The sequence below is a fragment of the Branchiostoma belcheri genome, unplaced genomic scaffold, assembly GCF_001625305.1.
Source record: "Branchiostoma belcheri isolate BF01 breed outbred unplaced genomic scaffold, Haploidv18h27 scaffold465, whole genome shotgun sequence".
Lineage (NCBI taxonomy): Eukaryota > Metazoa > Chordata > Leptocardii > Amphioxiformes > Branchiostomatidae > Branchiostoma > Branchiostoma belcheri.
Window position 1 is genome coordinate 21,786 of NW_017804093.1, and position 5,515 is coordinate 27,300.

General features: G+C 38.1%; 1 protein-coding gene across 1 annotated transcript in view; it reads right to left on the bottom strand.

Annotated features, from left to right (window-relative positions):
* Nucleotides 1-5,515, bottom strand: part of LOC109479095 (fibrinogen C domain-containing protein 1-A-like) — an 11,019-nt gene that overhangs the window by 5,310 nt on the left and 194 nt on the right. The gene's annotated exons all lie outside the window — the stretch shown is intronic.

Here is a 5,515-nt window from a genome sequence, read left to right on the forward strand (position 1 = left end):
GTTTCAACTTAGAAAAGCCATACAAAGTCATTCATGGTGTATGGATAGAAATGTAATGCATGAACCAGAGGATTATCCATGCAATGTTATGTGATGCAGTCTGAATGTTGACATTATTTCAGTTACTGATTGTCTGCAGAAAGAAAGCAAATTGTACTTTCATCTCATTATTATTCTCTTTATAGTTCTAGTTGAAGTACAGGACCAAGTGAGGTACTGGTTTAGTTCTGCACCAGGAATGTGGAGTTCAACCCTGCCTAAGACTACCAGATCACCTTCTATTGCTATCTTCAAGTCCCATTCATCATTTAATGTTAAAACCAGAATATTCATACCTTGGATTAAAACATGACAATGTATTTTAAAGATATATTGTTTATTATTTCTTTCTTCATTATAATGATGCTGATAATTTCATATCTATTTCTGGATGACTTGGGATTCCTCATCCCAACTTTACCTGGACCTGTAAGCAAGCTATACACGTAATTGATGCTAGTCAAGCGATTGCATTGTTGGCATTATAATGTTCTATTTCATGATATCTAAAATGCATGTGTATATGGTAGGATCAATTCTGGTAAGACATACCTTAATTTATTGGAAGGTTGTAAATACATGCATTTTGACTAGAATCGTTATAATTATGATAGGAATAACTTGTGTCAACTAATGTCACTGTGTACAATTTTTAAGATATTGTTTTCATAAACCCAAGGTATTGCCTGTATTGTACCAATTTTTGTGCATTCCTTTTGATAGTCATTAAAAAAAACCTGTCATGAAATTGTCTGTGTTGCCTTTTATTCTTTTATAGATAATCAAAGTATGATTTCACAACAAGATGACACTTCAGCACAGTGGAGGCATTGGGGGGATGACAAGCTAGAAGTATCATGTTTTCACAGAAGACAATTATCCAATAATTTCCTGAAAATAGCTTATTATCCCAGTACCAAGAAATTTCATTGAAATGGCCTAAGTATAAGTTTAGGATAAATATTTACATATCTTGATAATGATGTGTACAAAATTGCTAAAAAATCAACAATCACAACTCAAAAACTCGCTAAGACATGTGATGTAGAACAGGAAAAAATTTGACTTTGCCGCCAGGAAGTCTACCCATCGTCCTTTGAGCGTGAAACGAGCCTCGATCTCGTGAATGCCGGCGTTGCCTCACCATTGTACTTAGCACCATGATCAAACAAGACCAACTTAAATGTCATTATGACGTAACATGGCGTCATTATGACATAATAATTGCCTTCGACTGAAGGCTATGCCTTCGGAGAAGGCTATGAAATCGCTTTTGCACTGTTTGGCAGATTAGGCACGATAACTCTTGAAAGCAAGGTCCGAGGTTCACGATTTTTGGCAGGCAGGTTGATTTGGGGGTGGCCATTGCCAAGGCTAAAAATGGGCTTCGTGGGGGGTTACTAAGTCACTGTAGTTGACCTTGGTTTTTGGTGTTTTTTCCTTGTGTACAAGATATCTCGAGTATCCTTAAATGGATGTTCATGATTTTTAGTGGGCAAGTTACCGTTGAGAATGCCGAGGTCAAGTTCGGAGATGGGCCCCGTGGGGGTTTCTATGTCACTGCAGTTGACCTTTGTTTTTTGTGTTTTTTCTTGTTACCAAGATAACTCGAGAATCTTTAAATGGTTGTTCATGTTTTTTAGTTGGCAAGTTTCCATTGAAAATACCAAGATCAAGTTCGGATATGGGCTTCGTGGGGGGTCCCCACGTCATTGAATTAGAAATTACTGCAGCGAAACTTCTGGTTTTTAAATCTCGTGACCTGGACGTGCTAGGGTCATGATTTTTAGATGGTACGTAGCTCTTGTGCTCACAAAAAGTGCCATAAGTTTGGGCCTCGTAGCAGCTTGTTTGGGAAATGCAGAGGTATTTGTTTAAAAATGTTTAAAGTAGGATAGCTCAAGAACCGGTTGACGGATTGTTGTTATTCTTGGTATCTGGGTAGCTTAAGTGATGCTTGACCTAATTAGATGACAATTATGCAAATCACGATCTAATTTACATAATTAATGACAAAAGTCTATAAATCTGCTGCGTTCCATAATATAACAATTACAATGGTGGCATATTTAATCAAGAGGAAGAGGAACATTAACAGATATTAATTATGTAAATTTTGACCCAATCTGATTAATTGATAAGAGAAATCTAAATGTCTTTCATACTGCAGTTACGTAGTGGGCTTTTGGCGATTGTTAGTTTTTCAGTAGTTGAAGTTGTAGAATAGGAATTTTTAAAAAAATTTTTATGAATAGAGTAAGGGCTTTAGATTGAGGGTTTAAAGTTTGGAGTCTGTAGTAGGTTGTGGGTACGTGTAATAGCCTAAGGACATTTTGTTTGCACATTTTTAAAGTGTAGGCGAAGTCTTTGTCCTTTTATGTAGTTGGTTAAACTAACAACAGCATAGTTGGGTTAAGTAGGTTACGCTAACAACAGCACAGCAAGGGTGTAGAGTTGTTTGTTGAGATAACAGTAACCGTCAAGTGTTCCTTTAACAATCGAAGCTATCCAGGAAACAGTCCTAACAAGGTAGTACTGTAAATCAAAAATAGGTTCAAGGTCAAGTGTTGGAAACTGCATAACAAGTGCCTGTTAAACTACATGTAATTAGTGGACTATTACACAGCCTTTAAAGTGCATGTATTTACTAGTATATTGTAAGTTTAACATTACTAGCTACATGTACGTGTGTAGTTTTAAAAGATGTGCGATATTTGAGCCACTTAAAGAATTATTTGTCGTCTTGCTTTTTTGGGCACAAAACCATATAGGAAGGTATTGTAGGACACTTCCACACCATTTCCAGGGTAAAGAGTTGTTTGTTGAAGCAAGATAGGAGTTTGGAGTGTCTAGTAGGTTGTGGGTTTTCACATGCAGGCGTGTTGATCTATGTAGTAGGTTAAGATAACAGATAGGGTGAACTAGGGTAAGATAACAATAACACTGGCAGGGTGTAGTGATGTTTGTTTGAACAGTACCAATGAAGTGTCCTATAATAACAAGAGTCTCAGCTACTCTGAAAACAGCCCTGACAAGTTAGTACTGTATATAAAAATAGATTCAAGGCCAAGTGTGGGAAACCGCATAAGAAACATGGTATACACCTTTTTTTAGTACTAGTAAGTTGTAACTCATATGCAGGATTCAATGACGTTGTTGGATCGAGCTCAAAAAGTACCACTAATTTGCAAAGAAATATATATTTTCACCAAAGGTTCTTTAAATTGTATGTATGTTTACAAAATCTGGCTAATATATGCAGCCGTGGAAAACAGCGTTTTGGCGCATATTTTTAAACTACTCACGTCACTTTTTCCCAAGCAAAAAGAGCTACTTAAGCTTATTTTCCAAATTTTGTCACCCTAGCATGTCTAGATCATGAGATTTTAAAACTGGAACTGGTCAACTATATTGTTTTTAATTGTCTAGTATAAAGCGCATGCCATAATTGCATTTTGTTGGAGTTTCTACCATCTATGGAAGACTCTCCTACTCGCACGGTCGTCTTACGTATGGCAACTCTTTTTTGTGTTTTCTCTTGTGGACAAGATAACTCGAGAATCTTTAAATGGATGTTCAGGTTTTTTAGTTGGCAAGTTACCATTGAAAATACCAAGGTCAAGTTCGGATATGGGGTTCGTGGGGGGTCCCCACGTCATTGAATTAGAACGTACTGCAGCGAAACTTCTGGATTTTACATTTCGTGATCTGGACGTGCTAGGGTCATGATTTTTAGATGGTAGGTAGCTCTTGTGCTCAGAAAAAAGTGCCATAAGTTTGGGCCCCGTAGCAGCTTGTTTGGGAAATGCAGAGGCATTTGTTTGAAAATGTTTGTTTGAAGTAGGATAGCTCAAGAACCGGTTGACGGATTGTTGTTATTTTTGGTATCTCGGTAGCTTAAGTGATGCTTGACCTAATTTTCTGAATATTTTGCAAATCACGATCTAATTTACATAATTAATGACAGAAGTCTATATATTTGCTGGATTCTGTGATAAAACAATTAAAATGGTGATGAGGAAATGCTAGAATAGCCCTCTTTGTTCAAGATAAGACTGTCATTGGATGGAAAATATGATCAAAGGATATAATTGCAAGTGAGGATATTATTTCCATAATCAATGTGAAACATTCATAATTTGTCAGTCGTAAAGGTTAACATCATTTGTCGAAGGCATGAGGTCGTGGAACTCTAGTTAATGTATGTTATTTCAATGGCTAAAACCGTCTAAAAAGGCAATTCCAGTAAATTACAAAGTAATACAAAATACATGAACGGAAGTTAAGCTGCAGTACCACGGTGAGCCACCATGAACCTTACCTTTCTAACATCATCAGAATCCATAAAGGAATATGTGGATAAACAGGCACAGACACACACAGGCAAAAACAATACAATTCATGTAGGTAACAATCGTATCCACACAGATGCCTCTTGTCACCAAATTAAAGGACTGTCAACTGCATCACGCACAGAACACAGTCTTGCCTTCCACCCTCCATTTTCGCGTGCAGACTACCACTTAAACTCATTCTTTCCAAGAACAGTCAGAGACTGGAACAAACTTTCAGAACACATAGTTAAAGCCAAGACCCTACAGGCATTCAAAAATGACCTAAATAACCTGTAGTCTCCCATTCACAGTACGGGTACTCACCGCTACCCACTTGCAGGGTGGCGGACAGGGAGCAGCGCCCCTGCCCATTGAGGAGCTGGGTCCCTCCTTTTACTTACCCCATACAAACCTTACAATAACGCGACCAACCCTCCCCCCCCCCGTGTCATGAGTCTTCGACCTAACGAAGTTTCGACACGTAAACTGAAGAAGAAGAAGAACAATATATTTCACCCATACCTATGGTATGGAGTAACATATAAACGTCTTGAAATAAAATCATCCTGAATGTTAACGTTTACCTTTCCTGTGATAGTAGTCAAACTGCGTTCCTCCAGCGTTTAACGTAGTGCCTTGTGTGTCTTTACTTGCCGTACTCAGGATACAGACCCCATTACCGCCATGTTCGTAGTCAAACGACAGACAAGATCCCAGGGGAACAATGGTGGTTCCTTCCAGGCATTTTGTAGCGCATTCCTCTGGGGTGATGTCTGTGATACTTTCGCTGTCATGACCGGTTAGTATTATTCCATTATAGACATCAAAGAAGCTCACATAATTCGTGTCTGAAAGAAAGAGCGTGTGATATTAAGTACAATACACGGATTGACTCTTTTATAAGTCCCATTTGTATTGTTGAATTGATAAACTCCATACATTGTCACATTCACTGCAGCTGTTTTTATCGCACTGCATCTACTGTATATTGTACTTGCTTTAGAGTCATAGTATGTGTATATGTGTACGTGCGTTTGTGGGTATCTTCGGGTATATGTATGCACACATATCTGTGTGTGTGTGTGTGTGTGTGTGTGTGTGTGTGTGTGTGTGTGTGTGTGTGTGTGTGTGTGTGTGTGTGT